The sequence below is a fragment of the Cynocephalus volans genome, chromosome 1 (assembly GCF_027409185.1).
Source record: "Cynocephalus volans isolate mCynVol1 chromosome 1, mCynVol1.pri, whole genome shotgun sequence".
Taxonomy (NCBI): Eukaryota; Metazoa; Chordata; class Mammalia; order Dermoptera; family Cynocephalidae; genus Cynocephalus; species Cynocephalus volans.
Window position 1 is genome coordinate 11,042,983 of NC_084460.1, and position 20,875 is coordinate 11,063,857.

A 20,875-nucleotide genomic window follows, 5' to 3' on the forward strand; every position below is an offset into this window, starting at 1 on the left:
AGCAGAACTGAGGTTACCGGAGGTGGGAAGGGAGAGGGAGTAAGGGAGGAACTGGTAAGGGGCCACAAAAAACAACAACGTTGTATATTGTTGCATATACTAATTATCCTTATTTGAGCACCACATATTGTACACAGTTATTGATATTCAACTCTGTACCCCACAGAAATGTATAATCGATTATGTTACTATAAAAAAAAATTAACAAACAAAAAAACCACTGGTATCCAATAGTGGTTGTTTTGTCTTTCAGGTTTGTGGACTTGTTTTGTTTATTTTCTTCTCTTTTTGTCTTTCTCTCTCCCTCCCCGCCTCCAACCACTCCCCCCACCGTTGCTTATTAAGGGTTTCAAGTGGGCCTCTGTAAACCTGTCTCTGAAAAACAACTGTGCTGACCATCACTTGTAGAGCATCTGCCACATGCCAGGTGCCTTGCATCGGGGGTCGGAATCCTCACAGCAGGCCGAGAGCAGTTGTGGTTGCAGGTGATGTTGGAGATAGTATCTGTGGCAGATGTTACTGTCAGTGCTCCTCCCAGGACCCTCAGGGTCTCATCACCACTTTTGTGCACACCCAGTATGTGTTCCCTTCCACCAGCCAGCCCCCATATCTCTGCTGGAGGATGACGCTCAGGGCTCTGAGACATGCTCTGCCTGCACGTGGAAACCTGGAAGTCCTTGGAGAGTGTGCTTTATTTTTTAATCGAACTAAAAATAACATCGGCAGATTTGACAGGAAGCCAATGCAGTGAGAAGCAAAGTTTGGATCAGGGCTCTGCTACCTTCCTCCTCGGCATTTAAAGCACTGAGACATAATTTTTATTCAATGCAACCTGCAGGTCTTCAGTTTTGACAAATGTACATACCTGTGCAACTCACACCCCTATCAAGATAACAAATATTATCATCACCATAAAAGTTTCTTTGGACCCCTTCCCAATTAATTTCCATCCCTCCAAGATCACAGACAATCAGTTTCTGATCTATATTAACATCATTTAATTTTGTCTGTTCTAGAACTCCATGTACTTGGAATCATAACTATGTACCCTTTGTGTCTGTACTCTTTCCTTGAACACTGTGTTTGTAAGATTCTTCCATTCCGTGTGTGTAGCAATACTTCTTTGATTCTCATTGTATGGCATTCTGCTGTATGTATAGACCACAGTGTGTTTATTCATTCTTCTGTTAAGGGACACTTGAGTTGCTCCAGTTATCGACTATTATGAATAAAGCTGCCATGAACACTCATGTGCAAGTATTTCTATAGACCGATTATTTCCTTCCAGGTAGTTTCTGCTCCTTACTGCTCCATCTGTTAAGCCTGTGCTCCATTTTATACTTGGAAGTGTTTTTCAACAGTTCTAAAGCAGAGAAAGAGAGTTTTATGCCTTGATTTCAAAAGTCCATGCCTTTATAAAGCAGCATAGTGAAACATTTGAGGCTTAGACAGACAGGACTTCCTCTGCCCAGACTGCAAAAGACAAGCTTGGCCAGGGGTGGTGAGGAGAGATGGAGGGGAGATGAGTGTGGGGTCAGTGGACTGCAGAGGAGGCAGACAGGACTCAAGGGGGCCACAGAACCAGGAATGAGAGAAATTTGAGCAAAAGGTCATGTTACTGGTCCAGAGTCTTGGTTACAAACGGAAACCAAGTTCAGCTAAAGTAAGCAATAGAAAAATTGATGGACTGATTGATTGGGTGAGAGGTAGCTGGTAAAATTGAGAGACAAGCTATGTGAAATAATGATCAGAAAATGGGAAGAAGCTAAAGGAACTTAGGAGGCAGGGAGCTTAGCCAAGGTCACGACAAAGGAATAGCCAGGTTAGGGTGAGAAGTGGGTCCTGAATGCTGCGGCTGACACCACCACTGTTGCCACCCTGGAGACTGGATGCATGGGCTAATGTCACCAGCCTTTCCATCTGTGTGGACCATGATGCAGGAGTCAGGGCCACTGCCATCTTCAACCCCGAACACTGAGGCTGGTACCACCTCTAACAGGGTGCATCTCAGCACCACCCCTAGATGCTGGATGCTGGAGCTCTCATCTGGAACTGCCACTGGCACTGGAATAACATTGAACACCATCCCCTCCCTACTTCCAGAAGGGCTTCTAAGCAATCACAGCCTCCTGAGCCACCAGCTCCGGATTCTAGGACAGGCTTTTCTCAGGTCACACTCCACTTACCCGAGAGAGTGAGCATCTGGTCTTCTCTAATTTATTCAGTGGGAGACAAGTGTTGTCTCCCCCAAAGGCTCACACCATGTGGATTCTTAAACACAGCAAGGGGCACAGATGCTGGTCACAGAAAAGCACCCAGTGTCTAGCAAATCACCCCACGGGGCTTGCTCAAGCACCAGGAACCATGTACTGTCACCTCAGTGACTACACATGCCAGACTCCATTCAATAGGGGCCCTCTTTCACCTGCCTCAGTAATTTGTCAACTGTCCTTGGATATCCAGCGAGGGCTTGTCTTCAACAGCAGCCATCAAGTGCCTGTGAATAGGAACTGAGGACTGCTCCTGCCTGACACTGGGCTTGGTGCCCACCTGACTCAGGCCACCTGCATGGACTTTCTCTACCTGTAATCCCAAGAGAAGGTGATGGGGCCTAGGAGTCCTAATGGGGTGATGGTGATGGGGAGGCAAGTCTGTATCACCTGGGCCAGGGAGGTTTGCCTGAACAGTCTAGCAAAAATTTTTAACTTTTTATTATAAGAGTATTGAACATGCAATGGCCTCCAATCCATGCAGGATTCTGCTCCTTCCATACCTCATCTGTATACCCAAGATATCATATCATTGCATCCCACTTATAAATAGTCCAGAGTGTATCTGCGGTGTCTGAGGGCACACAGTACACATAAGACCACCCTCATTTCTGAGACTTATTGCAAAATTAGAGAGGGAAGTCCCCCAAATCACTCTCACATTCAGCAATTCATTAGAAGGACTCTTATTCATGGTGGCTTATTACAGGCCAAGGATGCAGAATAAAATCAACCAAGGGAAGAAGTGCATGGGGGGGTCCAGGAGAGTTTCAGATATGAAGCTCCTGTTGTCCTCTCCCCGTGGAGTCAAGGGCAGTGCTACTTTCCTGGCACTGAGTGTGCCGTGGACTGAATGTTTGCATCCCCTCCCCAATTCATATGTTGAAGCCCTAACCCCCAGTATGATGGTATTAAGAGGTGGGGCCTTTGGGGGTAATTCAGTTATGTAAGGTCATGAGAGTGGGGCCTCTGTCATAGGATTAGTGTCCTTATAAGAAGAAGAGACCAGAGCGCATGCTCTCCCTTTCTCCACCATGTGAGGATACAGCAAGAAGGCAGCCGTCTGCATGCCAGGAAGAGGGCCCTCACCAGACCCCAACCATGCTGGCACCCAGATCTCAAACTTTCGGCCCCCAGAACTATGAGGGATAAATTTCTGTTGTGTAAGCCACCCGCTCTATGGTACTTCGTTATAGAAGCCCAAGCACACTAACACAATGTGTAACTATATGCACAACCAGGGAGTTCACCTGAGCCTTGGTGTCCAGCTTCTATACTGGGACTCCATGGTCAACTGTCCCTGCAGCTGACCTCTCCAGCCTCTCTGGTGGTTGAATTGATACCACATGACTCAAAGTCCCCACTATAAATTATATTGTTGGACTTTCTGGTGTGGCCAGCCCAGGCCTTAAAAAAAGACCCTCCTATAAGGAACGACATTCCAAGGGTTTAGAGATTACCTCCCAGAAGCTGAGGGCAAAAGCCAGAACTCTCTTGGGGACAGGTTAAATTCTTTACTACAGAGTAAATAGAATAAATGGAACCATTAAAAAAATAATAAACTTGTGGTGCTGACAACACTGAGGTCAAGCGTTCAGATCCCTGTGCCAGCCAACAAAAGCAAACAACAAACAAACAAACAAAATCTATACAATGATCATACATAAAAAACTCACATTTACATATTCCTTAATGTCATCAAATAGCTAGTCGGTGTTCGAATTTCCATTTGTTGTAAGTGTCATAAGGGTTAACAGTTTTTTTTTTATATATATATATAAAGAAAAACAAAATTTATTGCTTACAGTTTCTGTGGCTGAGAAGTCCAAAGTCCATCTGGTGGTGGCGATAGTGACCCAGCGGTCTCACATTGCAAGATGGTGGAAGCAGAGAGAGCAAGACAGACTCTCTTCTTTTAAAGCCCTCAGAACCACACCCTGACCACCATTTCTAATCCATTCACAGTCTACGGCCATACCACCCTGAACGCGCCCGATCTCGTCTAATCCATTCACCACTGCACAGTCCTACAGTCCAATCACCTCTTCAAGGCTCTGCCTTTCAATTACCATAATAGGATTTCCCACCCTCTTGACAGTCACAGTGGGGGCCAGGTTTCTAATACATAAAACTTGGGGGACACAATTTAAGTTCCAGTGAGTTTTGGGGGGACATAATTCAATCCACTACATCCCACCCCTGGACCCCCCAAACTCATGTCCTTTTCACGTGCAAATACATTCATTTCATCCTCAAAGTCTTGTTTCAACTCAAAAGTCCACCAAAGTCTCAAAGTCCCACGTGTGAAATCAAAACCAGTTATTTACTTCCAAGAAGCAATGGTGGGACAAGCATAGGGTACATATTCCCATCCCAAAAAGGAGAAATAAGCCAAAATAAATGGATAATGGGTCCCTAACAAGTCCAAAACCCAGCAGGGCAGGCATTAAATATCAAAGCTAGCAAATCAGGTACCTTGACTCTATGTTCGACCTCTTCTGCATGCTGGTGTGGGGGCTGTGTCCCCAAGTCCTCAGCCAACTCTACTTCTATGGCTTTCCTGGTCATAGGCCACACTTCAGCTCTCCCAGGCTGGTGTTCCACTCCAGTAGCTCCACAGCGACTTGTTTGAATCAGAATACAAATAAGGTCTACACACTGGCCAATATATATTTAAAGTCTCTTATTCAATAGGTTACTCCCCTACTTTTTCTTTGCCATTTATTTTGTTGAAGAAACCAGTTGTTTATCTTGTAGAATTTGCCACAACCTGGATTTCACTGACTGTCTCCCCATGGTGTTGTTTGACATGTTCCTCGGTCCCCTGCATTTCATGTAGACTGGCAGCTGGTTCTAGAGATTCAGTCAGTAGTCAGACAAGACTACGTCATACATGGTGGTGTGTACTCCCTCATATACAGAGATGTGGTTATCTGGCATCTCTATTTATGTGACATTGGGAGTCATTGATGGTCATTGCTTAGATCCATGAGTTCACTAAGGATTGAGAAATGGACCAACTCAAATTAACCCTGAGCTGGGCCAGTGATCAAACAGCTCTCTGCTCCTTCCCACCCCCAGTTTTTTTGATTCTGTAACTCAGGTTTAGGAGGGGCCCTGTGTTTCTGCCCATAAGGGTGCTCCTTACCGATTTATTGGGGACAGCGATGAACTCAGTTTTGTTCCCTCACACCATGGGAGACACTTTCTACCTTTGCTGGTCCCTCTGCTGTTGATGAGATGGTGACTCCACCTAGTACTCCTTAGGGTGGGCGGAGGGCAGTGGTCCACAGACCCCTGTCTTTGCTGGGGGCCCTGTGAGTTGATATTTCTTTCCCCAGTGCTTCTCCTTTGCCTGTCTTCCTCAGAGAACCCCTAGTGGGTCATGCTACAGTTGTGTGCCTTGTGAACTGAAGGATTGGGAAGACACTGTAACAAGGCAGTATAGGACAGGGTGGGCTTTGTCCCTCCGTCATCCTACATCCTACACAAGGGCCTTGCAGACCGAGCTGCAAATGAGGGCTATCCATATGGCTGCCCCCTTCTCAACTTCCCTTTCCTCCCTGCTGTCCCACCAGTCAAACAGCACAGTCCTTGTGAGCCATTTCCTTTCTTTGGGAGATTCCAGCTCCTCCCTCCTTACCAGCATCCCCAGCATCACTCGGCTAAGAAGGTTCGTCTGTCTCTTTTCTGAGCCCGGCTTACATCATATGTTCTTCCACACCAGCCACAAATGGTCCTCCTTCATCCACACGGAATCTGTGATCCCAACCTCAGGGAGATTCTTTCCCCTTTTCAGAAACAAAAATGCTCTATTTCTCCATACTGATATTTATAGACAGGAAACCTAGGACAGAGAGAGGTTAAGCGACTTCCCCAAGGTCACACGGCTGGTAAAGGGTGAAGCCAGAATTTAAACTCAGGTCTGCTTTGTCCCAAAGTCCACACTCTTTCCACCCCCATGTGTTATGGAATAAGCTGTAAACACTTGTAGTTAGACAGGAGAAGGGGATTGCAGGTCAATAACCTGGGACTTAGTGCTTTTTTATGTATAATTGCAATAAAAGGCAAGCACAACGGGCACGAGTGGCTTGTGTGGGAGAAAATGTGCATGACTGAGCTGGCGCCACATGGGGGGATGCTTCTCGGACAAGCAGCGGGAGGTGGGCAGAGATGCAGAGCAGAGTGACTGCCAGAATGTTCTACAGACATGCAGTGGCTGGGGAGAGGAAGGGAGAGTGGATGTTTTATTCAGTTTTTAGTCCTGTGAAAAATACATTTAAAAAAATTGTAGCCTGGGGAAATGGAACATGGGTCAAACGGAGAAAGCTGGAAATGCAGAATTACTGAGAGGTGGTGATCCTTTTCTGTGCCACCCACTGATAAAATGAAATAAGGTATAGTGGAGAACCAGGTTCATTTAATTGTATCCACAGAATGCTGATTTTTAGAACCATTAGAAGCCCTGGGCTTTAGGAACAGCTGGAAAATGTACTTAAACACTTATATTCCCCTCTGCAGCCCCCTTGGGAAAGAGGCTTTGAGATGAGGGAGGTCCTGACTGACAGGACGTAGAAATGAAAGCCCCCAGTGTACTGTGGGAAGAAGGGTGGTGATGGGGAAGACGGCAGATCTCCATCCTGATGCTCCCCCAGCCCTAGGTCAGGGGGAAACTTGGAAGCAGAGGGACATTAGCCATGTGTTTCACTTGGAGTTTTAGTTCTTCTGATTTGGCAAAGCGGGAGAAGAGAACTTATGTTAGCACTTCCATGGTTCCTTTGTTCTCATGAGGCATAGTAAGGATCCAGGCACACCCTGGAGCCTGAGGGTAGAGAATCACTGATAAAGCTTTGGGAAGCTGATAGTGTGAATCCTAAGCAGATTTCTGTACCAGACAGGGTTGGGTTGGGAGGCTAAGTCAAGGGGAGAGGACCCCAGGCTCTAATGGGGCCAAGAAGCTGAACAAGAAGTTCATCAGCTGCAATTGCAACCTCCAGTGAAAAGAGGGAGCCTCGAGGACAGATAGACCAGGGGCCTCTCCAAAGGGGCCAGATTAGCCCCAGCTGTACCCAGACCTGTGTCCATGGATCTGAGTTCCCCTCTCCTCCATTAGCAAGAAACTCCCATCTCAAAACCACATAACCTCAAAAGGAGCAGAGAATTAGAAGACTAAGAATTCATCCAAAAATACTGTGTTAACTTGGAGACTTTTCAATATATTGGTTCAAGTAGACTTTACCAGATTAGACTACATTTTACGTAGCCCAGAACTGTAGAATGGAGAGATTGGGTGGAAGCTACATTTTCTTTGAATGTGAACTTGTACCTTTGTTCTGTGGGAAAGCAAGTGGTGAGATGTGAGTATCCTGACCTCTGCTGTCTAGGTTAAATTCTTGAATAGGTTGAAGGCAAGACTAAAAACTGCAGGGCATTTGCTTCATCTCCTTTTGGAAATCTGGAAGTAGCCTGCTTCACAGGGGCTCCTGAATCAACACAGCAAAATCTCAGACATGTTTAAACAGAAAGAGTTTGAGTTCAGCTTCCAGACTCTCATCTTCCACGAGGCACGGATGTAGTACAGAAGTTCCACATCTCCCGGAAAGACGTGGAAAGATGTAGAAAGGTGCTGATGGTGCCAGCAATAGCTTACCATAGGGGTCATCATGGAGGGAGCCAAGCGACCCCATGGCTGAGGGCCAATCCCAGAAGAGGCAAACGTCGCTCTGGTCCACATCCCATTGGCCAGAACTAGTCACATGGCCAGGCCTGGGTGCAAAGGAGGCTGGGAAATCCAGACTTTCTGTGTGCCCAGAGGTGACTGAAATGTGCAGTGAACACATAGCACAGTTTTTGCACAGACAGACCTCAGGAGGATGTGCAGTGCCCACAAGAGCTGAGGTGGGGGCAAGATAAGTATGGAGGCCCCCCAGGCCCTGACAGGTCCAGCAACTGTAGTCGTCAGCAGGGAAGTCCCCAGGAGCACAGGCAAGGGGAGTCCAGAGAATAACAGCACAGGACTCCCTTCCTCCACTTTCCCCAGGACAGGATAAACACTTTTATGTTTCTCGTTGCCATCTTAGAGAGGAGAAGGAGGGGCAGAACTTGAAAGACCCAAGCATTTATTTGAAAGAGACTATGCAAAACTAGCTAAAAGGAGTAAACTAAAAGGAAACTGCTTAAGCCCAAAGAGACAGAATTATTGTTTATTGTCAAGAATGTTTCCCATTTATGCCATGGGGTGGGGGCAGAGGGCTCCCTAGGGAGATTAAATTTTTTATTGTTAATAAGAAAGCCACACTTTCTTTGCCTATCTGAGCGTGAAGTGTGTTAATTTGTGAACTCATGTGTTTTATTTACACAAGCTCAAAATCCACACCAAGAAGTGGGTCTCATGTTTCCTCTTGACTGGCATACGGTGCATATTCACTGAGCTGATTTTCTTTAAAACTCTTACTGGAGTTCTGTTGTAGAGACTTCTGGGGACAGGACCCCCTTGTACCTGAGCTCTGCCAAGGATCAGATTGTGTCCTGTTTGGAGGCAGGAGGGTGGACTAGATGTCTTCTAGTTTCATGAGTCTGTGGGGGGTAATACAGGCTATTTAAAAAAAAAACTGAGCATCGATATTAACTGAACTGTTGCAAGCTGAAAAGTTTGCATGCAAATAACAAAGAAGTAGTGTTGGTTGGCCAGAGTGAGACATTAGGGACCTGTGGTGACTGTGGCAAACTGAAGACCACATGTCTGTCCAGTGATATTCAGATTCATTTTTTAAAATAAATAAGTAAAGGAAGACACCTGCTCACCAAACAAGAGAACGGAGGGCAGTATTCAGGCTGCCAGTTTGCAGTCTCCCTTTAACAGCTAATATTTCAGGATTTTAAAGGCATATAATGTAGAAATAATTCCAAAAACTATTTGCTATTAGGGAACAACATTTTTTTATTTTTGTATTTGTTTTTTCTGTGAGCCATGTGAAAGCTCCAAGGGGCTCAAGGGTCCTAAGAACCTCAGATTACCCCAGGAAAGCGTCAGTTAATATTAAAAGTCCAGCTGAAAGAGAGGTGAGTTCACAGTCTGAAATTTCCATTTGGCACTTTCAGGAGACATGGGCTGGGAGGCCTTTCACAGGTATTAAACTAGACTGTTCCCTGTTGCTCTCCAAATTCAATAAAAGGCAGAAAGAGAATCACCAAGAAAAACATTAGCATTGTGCATGAAAGGCTCTCAAGATCAAAAAGGCCACTTGGCAAATACCAACATTCTCCTTCCCCACCCGGGTTGCCTTGAGCTCTGTGGGCTGTCAAGGCCCTGGTTTCAAAATACTCAGAGATGGTCACGATGACTCTTGGGACTTTGGGTCTCCCCTGTTTGGGAGAAGGTTAGTGTATCTGGGTTGTACGAAGAGGTATTTAGTTGATGACATTACAAAAATAATGCTTTTCAGTCAATAATGGAAAAGAGGGAGAGGCCAAGCTGGAGTTTTGAAACCATGGCATGATCTTTTGCCAGTGAACAAAATCAAGTGTGCGCTATAGAAAGGAAACGGGAAAACCAGAGTGACTAATTAGAGGCATTTGGGGACCATCTACTACACAACCGTGTCTAGAGGGGGAAATGTCTGGCCACACCAGCTCCACTGCCTCTGTTTGTTTGTTGTGGGGGTGGAGTGTGTTCACTGTGGGAGTGGAGACGCTGCTGTACCAGTGAATCATAAACACGGGGCATGACTCATTCGTTCACCATCTCTCTTTCCGTGCACTTCTCAGATGTTGCACCCGAGAGCTCATGCTCCAACTCCAGACTGACCCCATTAGACCCTATGGTAGGCAGAATAATGCCAACCTCCCCTAAAAGATGTTCACCGTCTAGTCCCTAGAGACTGTGACTATTACGTGACATGGCAAAAGGGGCTTTGCAGATGTGATTAGGGTTGAGAAACTTGACGTGTAGAGATGATCCTAGATTATTCAGCTGGGCCCATTCTAATCAAACATATCCCTGAAAGAAGGGAACCTTGTCCAGTTGTGGTCAGAGAGATGTGACATCGCGGGTTTTGAAGCTGCAGGAGGAGGGCCATGAGCTCAGGCATGTAGGCAGCCTCTAGAAGCTTCCAGAAAGAAAAGCAGTCCTACCAACATCCTGATTTTAGCCCAGTGAGACCCATTTCGGGATTCTGACTACAGAACCGTAAAATAATCAATTTGTGTTATTAAGCCACTAAGCTTGTGGTTATTTGTTACAGCAGCAACAGAAAACGAATACAAACCCCTATCCCTCTATATGGCGCCCTTTCATCTTTCCTGGAAAGATGGGTTTGCAACGCAAACCGAACTGGGTGCCAGACATTGTGCTACAGACAGTGTTGCTTGTCCTTCAGAACCTCCAAGGGGACTCTGATTATACCTACTATAGATAAGGACTGTAAGCCCTTGGAGGGTAGGCACTGTATTCGTCTTAGCTCTGCTGTCCCAGGCCAGGGCCTAATCCCATGCCTAAAATATAGTAGATTCTCAGTGAGGATTTGTCAAATGAAGAAAGGATGTTCAAAGAGGTTAGATAACTTTCTCAGGATCAGGGGACAACGTGGATCTAAACGAAGATCTGCTCATCCTAAATGAAGGTCACACACTTTCCTCTACAATGTGTAAGCCCCCAAATTATAGCACATGCATACAAAAGCAAGAACACATATACTTATTCAGTTACCAGTGTCTCAGATTCTTTACATACATGATTTCATTTGGGTCTTATGAGGCAGGCATTAATTATATGCACTAGATGGATTAGAAAACCAAGGCTCAGAGAGGTGAAGAAACGTTCTCAAAATTTTATGAGTAGTTGGGGCAGAAATAATTTTCAAACTCAAGTCTGTTAGGCTTTTGCAAAGTCAATGTTTTTTCCACTGCCTCACACTGTAAATGTATTATTTATTTTCATTTGTCTGTATTCATGAGTTGCTCTATGAAAGCAGAATCTATTGTTCTCTTTGGATGTTATGACTGTTCACTGCAACCATGATCTCTTTGAAGGCAGGAACCATATATACTCCTTTTCTTTTATTCCCAGTGGCAGCTCCATTTCACGTAGCATATCACACACTCAGATGTTATTAACTAACGGCAGAGGACTTCTTGCGTTTACCACATATCTCAGATGTATGTTTATACGGATTGCTGCCACTTAAAAATTATACAACACCTGCAAGTATTTTGTTCTAAGGAGTCACTTTCTCAGGACATTACTTGGATACTTGTCATAAAAGAAACATCATACGGGGCATAGAATAGAATCCACCTGGAGGCAGTATTGCCTTGTGGTTAAATGCATGGGCTCTAGTCAGGCAAGTTTGGGTTTGGACTCCTGAATCACACCATTCACTACCTGTGTGACATTAGCAAGTTATATTACCTCCCTGTACCTCTTCATTTATAGCAATAGTTCTTATGTCCCAGCTGTTGTTTGTTTTTTATTTGTTTTGATTTGTTTTTGCTCTTTTTTGGTAACAATTAGTGGAAAAAAGCTGAGATGCTTATATCATCATGTCTAGCTGGTATTGTTAGTTCAAATGCAATATGTGCAAAGTGCTTATTAGTACAGTGTCTGGAATGTAATATGCACTCAAAAGTATAATATAATATTATTAATAAGATGTGGTCACTGCCATTATGGAGCTTCAATACAGATAAAAGATGAGACTAATGTGTGTAGTTTTAAGAGCGTCATAGTGAGATTTCTGGTTTCCAGTCTGGCAAGTAAGGACCTTGCAAGTCATCACTCCTATTCTCACTACAAGAAAATAGATCAACAAACTGAAAACCAACAACTCTTCTTAGATACATCAGAGAACTGTTGCCCGCCAAATTGAAGAGACAGACAGACAGATACAATTAATTACAACTTACTGGGCAAAAGCCCAGGAACAGGTAACTCCACAGGAACCAGTACTAGAGTAGGAAATCCTGAATTGTAGTTGAGAACTTGCTGGAGGTTCAGTGTAGACAGGGTTGCAAGTTTAAAACTTCAGGTATTACCGAAGCCCTCAGACTTCACTGGATTTTATTTTCAGGAGCCCTACCAGGATCTCACAGTGAAGATTAAAGAAAAATTCCCATGTGCTTCCAGCAGAGCATTATGTTTTTCTTAACAAGGGCCTGTTCTCAAGAGAACTTTTTTTGTTGTTGTTCGAAATATTTTAACATTTGTTCGTACATACAAGAGAAACTATTTTACCAGAGCCTAACCAACTGGGGTTTTATCAGAACCTAAGTTATCTGGGGGAAGGGAAATATTCAACTCCAGCTGACTCTAGCCTTTCACACAGGGGAAGGGAAATAACTAGCTCCAGCCCCTTCTAGTTTTCCTGTCTCACCCAAAGGGGGAGAAGCTGAGAAGCATTTGTGAAGGCCACAGTCCAGGGCCACAGGCTCACTACAGGACTGTGAGACTTTATCATAGGAGAATCAAATGCTTCCCCTATCCCTACGCCTTACCAACACATTAATAAAACTCCTGTATAGTAACAGGGAGTACAGCTAAAACAAATGCATGTATCAGAACTTATTTAAGAAGAAGTCTCTAGAGAAACCCAAAGACAATAGGAGGGGTAAAAACAAAGACAGCCAAGGAAATTCTAGCTTCTGATACTGACAGCTACAGCAAACAGTAAATACAGCCTAATCCTTGGCCATATAAACATGAATGATCACACTAAATGCTTATTTATTTCAATTCCTTTTACTCAGTGCATTATCTCTGGCTTTCAACAAAAAAATTACAAGGTATACTAAAAGACAAAAAGCACAGTTTGAGTGGATAGAGCAAGCATCAAACCAGACTCACACATAAAAGAGATGTTGGAATTATCAAACCAGGAATGTAAAACAACTATGATGAATAACCTAATGGGTCTAGTGGAAAAAAGTGAAAAACATGCAAGCACAGAGATTAAAATTCTAAGAAAGAATCAAAAGAAAATGTTAAGGATTAAAAAACTGTAACAGCAATGAAAAATGTCTTTGGTGGGCTCATTAGAAGACGACATTTTCAAGGAGAGAGTCAGTGAGTTAAAGAAATGTCAATAAAAACTTTCAAAACTGAAATCCAAATAGGAAAATGAACAAAAAAGACAGAAGAATATTCAAGATTGAGAATTACAAAAGGTGTAACCTATGTGTAATGAGAATCCCAGAAGGAAAAAATAGAAAGGAACAAAGGAAAAATTTGAAGCCATAATGACTGATAATTTTCCAAAATTAGTGAGAAATGCCAAACAACAGAACCAGGAAGCTCAGAGAACACCAAGAAAAATAAATAACAAAAACTCTTACACCTACACATATCTCATTAAACTGCAGAAAATCAAGGATAAAGGGAAAGTCTTGAAAAAAAAAAAAAAAGCCAAAAGAGGAAAGAATACCACCTTACCTATAGAGAAATAAGAGTAAAAATTACATTAGACTTCTATTCAGAAAACATACAAGCAAGAAGAGAGCGGAATAAAATATTTGAAGTATTGAAAGAAAAGAACAACAGCTTAAGAATTCTTAAGCCACTGAAATCATCCCTCAAATGTGGAGGAGAAATATTTTCTCAGACTAATAAAAACAGGGGGAAACTGTCACTATTGGAACTGCCTTGCAACAAATGTTCAAAAATAAGAAAAGAAATTCTTCAGAAAGAAGGAAAATGACACAGGACAAAAACTTGGATCTACATAAAGAAAGGAAGAGTGTTAGAGGAAGAATAAATGAAGAAAAAATTGGGAAGGGGAAAGGAAGAATTGGTAAAGGGACACAAAAATCAACTACACTGTTTATTGATATATTAAAATAAAAATAAATATAAAAAAAGAAAAAATAAATCTTTAAACAACTTAAAAAAATAAATGAAGGTAAAATAAAATAATTTGGTTTTCTTATTCTTAATTGATCTAACAGATAAAAGGTCATTCAAAATAATTATTATCAACAAGGCATTCATTGATATAGCTTATGGATAAGTGAAATGAAGGGACAGGAGGGAGGAATTGGGAATATCTGTTATAAGGCATTTACACTACACATGAAGTGGTATAGTGTTACTTTTTTTTTTTTTAATTTTATTTTGTCAATATACATTGTAGCTGATTATTGCTCCCCATCACCAAAACCTCCCTCCCTTCTCCCTCCCCCCTCCCCCCCAACAATGTCCTTTCTGTTTGCTTGCCGTATCAACTTCAAATAATTGTGGTTGTTATATCTTCTTCCCCCCCCCCACCGGTTTTTTTTTTGGTGTGTGTGTGTATGTGTGTGTGTGTGTGTGAATTTATATATTAATTTTTAGCTCCCACCAATAAGTGAGAACATGTGGTATTTCTCTTTCTGTGCCTGACTTGTTTCACTTAATATAATTCTCTCAAGGTCCATCCATGTTGTTGCAAATGGCAGTATTTCATTCGTTTTTATAGCTGAGTAGTATTCCATTGTGTAGATATACCACATTTTCCGTATCCACTCATCTGATGATGGGCATTTGGGCTGGTTCCAACTCTTGGCTATTGTAAAGAGTGCTGCGATAAACATTGGGGAACAGGTATACCTTCGACTTGATGATTTCCATTCCTCTGAGTATATTCCCAACAGTGGGATAGCTGAGTCGTATGGTAGATCTATCTGCAATTGTTTGAGGAACCTCCATACCATTTTCCATAGAGGCTGCACCATTTTGCAGTCCCACCAACAATGTATGAGAGTTCCTTTTTCTCCGCAGCCTCGCCAGCATTTATCGTTCATAGTCTTTTGGATTTTAGCCATCCTAACTGGGGTTAGATGGTATCTCAATGTGGTTTTGATTTGCATTTCCCGGATGCTGAGTGATGTTGAGCATTTTTTCATATGTCTGTTGGACATTTGTATATCTTCCTTAGAGAAATGCCTACTTAGCTCTTTTGCCCATTTTTTAATTGGGTTGCTTGTTTTCTTCTTGTAAAGTTGTTTGAGTTCCTTATATATTCTGGATATTAATCCTTTGTCAGATGTATATTTTGCAAATATTTTCTCCCACTCTTTTGGTTGTTTTTTAACTCTGTTAATTGTTTCTTTTGCTGTGCAGAAGCTTTTTAGTTTGATATAATCCCATTTGTTTATTTTTCCTTTGGTTGCCCGTGCTTTTGGGGTCGTATTCATGAAGTCTGTGCCCAGTCCTATTTCCTGAAGTGTTTCTCCTATGTTTTCTTTAAGAAGTTTTATTGTTTCAGGGTGTATATTTAAATCCTTAATCCATTTTGAGTTGATTTTAGTATACGGTGAGAGGTATGGATCTAGTTTCATTCTCCTGCATATGGATATCCAGTTATCCCAGCACCATTTGCTGAAGAGGCAGTCCCTTCGCCAGTGAATAGGCTTGGTGCCTTTGTCAAAGATCAGATGGCAGTAAGTGTGTGGGTTGATTTCTGGATTCTCTATTCTATTCCATTGGTCAGTGTGTCTGTTTTTATGCCAGTACCATACTGTTTTGGTTATTATAGCTTTGTAGTATAGCTTAAGGTCAGGTAGTGTTATGCCTCCAGCTTTATTTTTTTTTGCTGAGCATTGCTTTGGCTATGCGTGGTCTTTTATTGTTCCATATAAATTTCTGAATAGTTTTTTCCATTTCTGAGAAAAATGTCTTTGGAATTTTAATGGGGATTGCATTGAATTTGTATATCACTTTGGGTAGTAGGTATAGTGTTATTTTAAAGAGCACTTGGATTAGTTAAAAATATATGAGCGTGCTTCAAAAAGTTCATGGAAAATAGAATTAAAAGATAATACAAATCTTTCCAAGAACTTTTTGAAGTACCCTCGTATATTGCAAACTCAAAGTACCAAAAAATGTATAATTGGTATGCTAAAAGGGAGAAAAAAATTGAACCATATAAAATGCTCAATTAAAACCAGAAGACAGAAAAACAGTGGAAAACAAAAGAGAAGCAAATTACAAGGATAACTAATAGGAAAGAGTAACAAATATGGTAGATATTAATTCAACTGTATCTATAATCATTTTAAATACCAGTGGTCTAAATATACCAATTCAAATACAGACACTTTCAGAGTGCATGAAAAAGAAGACCCAACTATATGCTGTATACAAGAAGCTTGCTTTAAATATAAAGACTTATGTAGATTAAAAGAAAAGAGGTTAAGAAAGAAATATGCTAATGTTAATCAAAAGAAAGCTGGAGTAGCTATATTAATTTAAGACAATGCAGACTTCAAAGAAAGAAAAATTATCAGGAATAAAGTGGGGCATTACATAATGATAAAGGGGTCAATTTTCCAAGAAGACATAAAAATCCTTAGTGTGTCTATGTTTAACAACAGAGCATCAAAATATGCGAGATAAAAGCTGATAGACCTGCAAGGAGAAAGACAAAGCCACTGTTATTTCTGGAGACTTTAACACCCTTCTATCAGTAATTGACAGATCCCTTGGGCAAAAAAGTCGGTAAGGACGTGGTTGAACTGCACAGACCATAAATCAGCTGGATCTAGCTGACACCTGTAGACTACATCATCCAACAGCAGAATACACATTCTTTGAAATATTCACAAGATCGACCACTTTCTGGGACATAAAGTATACACCAACTTTAAAAGAATAGAAACCATACAATGTCTGCTCTTAGACTACAATGGAATTAAATTAGAAATCAATAACAGAAATAGCTGAAATGGAATAGATGGAAAACTCCCCAAACTCCCAAACAACACACTTTTAAATAACAGATGGGTCAAAGAAGTTTCAATAGAAATTTTAAAAAATAGTTTAAATAAAATGAAAAGGATAATACAGCTTTTCATAATTGGTGGGGTACAGCAAAAGCATTGCTTAGAAGGAAATTTATAGCATTGAATACTTGTATTAGAGAAAAAGAAATATCTAAAATCAATAATGTAAGCTTCCACCTTAGAAAACTAGAAAAAGAAGAGCAAATTAAATCCAAAGTAAGCAGAAGAAAATAAATAATAAAAACTAGAGTAGAAATCAATGAAACTGAAAATGGTAATTCAGTAGAAAAATCAACAAAACTCAAAGTTAGTTCTTTGAAAAAAAAATCATTAAATTTGATGAGCCTCTAGTCAGATTAAGAAAAAAGAGAGAGAAGACAAAAATTACTAGTATCAGAAATAAAAGGAGGGCCATCACTACTGATCCCATGCACATTACAAAGATGATAAAGGAATATTATAAACAACTTTACACCCATAAATTTGGTAACCTAGATGAAATGGACCAATTCCTTGAAAGACACAGTCTGTCACAACTCACACAAGGAGAAATATATAATATAAATAGACCTGTATGTATTAAAGAAATTGGATCAATAATTAATAACCTTCCAAAACAGAAAGCACCAGACACAATGGATTCCCTATTGAATTCTACTAAACACTTATGCAAGAAATTATACCATTTCTCTACAGTCTCTTCCGGCCCCCCCAAAATAAGCAGAGGCAACACTTTCTAACTCGTCCTATGAAGCCAGTGTTACCAATACCATGAAAAAATTCTCAGCAAAATGTTAGCAAATCAAATCCAACAATATATAAAAAGAATCATACATGACAACCAAGTAGGATTTAAGCCACATATGTAAGTCTGGTTCAATATTTGAAAATTAAGTATTGCAATACATCACAATAGTCTAAAGAAGAAAAATCATATGATTTTGTTCACATATGGAGAAAAAGCATTTAACAAAATCCAATACCCATGCATGATTAAAAAAACAAACAAAAAAATACTTTCAGAAAACTGGAAAAAGAGAGCTTCTTCAACTGAAAAATAATATCTATAAAAAACCATGCATCCACCATCATTTTTAATGATGAAAAACTAGATATTTTCCTCCTAAGATGAAGAACAAGGCAAGGAAATTCACTCTCACCACTCCTATTTAACACTGCACTGGGAATTCTGCTTAATTAAAAGAAACACACACACACACACACACACATACACAAGAAAAGGATGTAAAGGATGTAAAGGTATACAAGTCAAAAAGGAAAAAATAAAACTGTCTGTGTGTATGTGTGTGTGTGTGTGTGTGTGTGTGTGTGTGTTTTGCAGACGATGTGATTGTCTATGTAGAAAATCGCAACGAATCAACAAAAGCATTCCTGGAACTAATGAGTAATTATAGCAAAGTTGTAGACTGCAGGTCAGTTACAAAAGTCAACTGCGTTCCTATAGACCAAGGATGAACGCTTGGAATTTAAAAGTAAAGACATGACACCATTTACATTAGCAACAAAAAATAATAAAAAGAAGTACTTAAGTATAAATCTAACAAAATATGCACAAATTCTGTATGAGGAGAACTATAAAACTCTGGTGAGCAAAATCAAGGAACTAAATAAATGAAGATATATTCCATGTTCATGAATAGGAAGACTCAATATTGTCAAAATGTCAGCTTCTCTCAACTTGATCTATAAATTCAATACAATCCCAGTCAAAAATCTCTGAAAATTGTTTTGTGAATAGCAGCAAACTGACTCTAAAGTTTGTATGGAAAGACAAAAGACCCAGAATACCCTACACAGTATTAAAGGGGAAGAGCATTTGGGAACCTTCACTTTCATACTTTCACACTTCCTATGATGCTGCAGTAATCAAGACAGTGTGGTCTTGGCAAAGGCACAGACAAATAGATACTTTGTGTACTATTGTGCACAAATAGAGAGCTTAGAAATAGACCCACCCAATTATAGGCAATTGATCTTTGACAAAGAAGTGAAGGCAACTCAATGGAGAAATAATAATCTTTTCAACAAATGATGCTGGAAGAACTGGACATCCACATGTAAATAAATGAATCTGGACACAGACCTTACGCCTTTCACAAAATTTAACTCAAAATGGATCTTAGATCTAAATGTAAAATGCAAAACTAAAAACTCCTGGTTATAGCAGAAAGTCTAGGTGACTTTGGGTTTGAAGATTACTTTTTAGATACATCAGCAGAAGCACAATCCATGAAAGAAAAAAATCAATAAGTTGGACTTCATCAAAATTTTTTTAAAAATTGCTCTGCAAAAGACATCATTAAGAGAATGAGGAGACAGGGAGAAAATCTTTGTAAAACAAAAATCTGATAAAGAACTGGTATACAAAATATGGAAAAAACTCTTAAAACTCAGTAACAAGAAAGCCAACAACCCTACTAAGAAATGGGCAAAAGATCTGAAAAGATATGTCACTAAAAATGATATACATGGCAAATAAACATGAAAAGATGCTCAATACCATATATCATTAAGAAATTGCAAATTAAAACAATGTGATATCACTACACACCTATTAGAATGGCTGAAATCCAAAACACTGATAACACCAAGTGCTGACAAGGATGTGGAGTAACAAGAACTTTCATTAACTGCTGGTGGGAATGCAAAATGGTACAGCCACTTTGGAAGACAGTTTTCAGTTTCTTGCAAAACTAAGCATAGTCTTACCATATGATCCAGCAGTTACACTCCTTGGTATTTAACCAAATGAGTTGAAAACATATATTCATACACACAAAAGTATCTGCACATGAGTGTTTATAGCTGCTTTATTCATAATTGCCAAAAATTAGAAGCAACAAAAATGTTGACTTCAATGGGTGAATAGATAAACAAACTGTGTTACATCCAGAAAATGGAATATCCTTTAGCACTAAAAAGAAATGAGCTATCAAATCATGCAAAGACATGGAGGAAACTTAAATGAATATTCCTTTAGAAAGCAGTCAATCAGAAAAGGATACATACTGTATGATTCTCACGGCAATCCTGTGATAGTGGTTGCTTCTATTTTACAGATGAAGAAACTGAGTCTCATCATGGTTAAATTCTGAAATCAGGGCCGAGCCCGTGGCGCATTCGGGAGAGTGTGGTGCTGGGAGCGCAGTGACGCTCCCGCCGCGGGTTCGGATCCTATATAGGAATGGCTGGTGCACTCACTGGCTGAGTACCGGTCATGAAAAAGACAAAAAAAAAAAAAAAAAATCTGAAATCACACATTAGTGATTGAGCTGGGGTTCAAACTCACATCTTCTGATTCCAAATTGCAGTTCCCTTTGCTAACTTGGCCAAATCCATATTTATCTCATTCTTCCTTGATTGGACCCTCGCCACTGCCCAGGCATCCTTTATTTTCTCTTATTGACTCCCTATTTGTTGCTCATTAGGAATCTAATGTATTCTGGTCTCCTGAAATGCCACCCACATTCTCATCAGACAGACTTACCCACCTTCCATATGGAGGGCGATAAAATCATAGAGGGAGCTGCCCTTTGGGACCTGAGACCATGGAGGAAACATCAACTGCTGAAAAGAGCCACCTGGGCAGACTATAGAAAGACCCTGGCTTCTCTCCCTTCTGCTGGCCCAGAGTCCAGTTGGTAAGGAAGCTGAGATACGAAGTGGCCCAGATCTCTAACTCTCCATGAGTGTTTGGATACACTTCTCTTAGATTTTCCAGGTTAAACAGTCAAAAAAGCTGTCTGTCTAAAAAAATTATATGAAGATAACCTTGCCCAAACTTGTGGGAAAATTTTGGATTTTTTGCCAAGACAGCCCCTACCCACACCAGA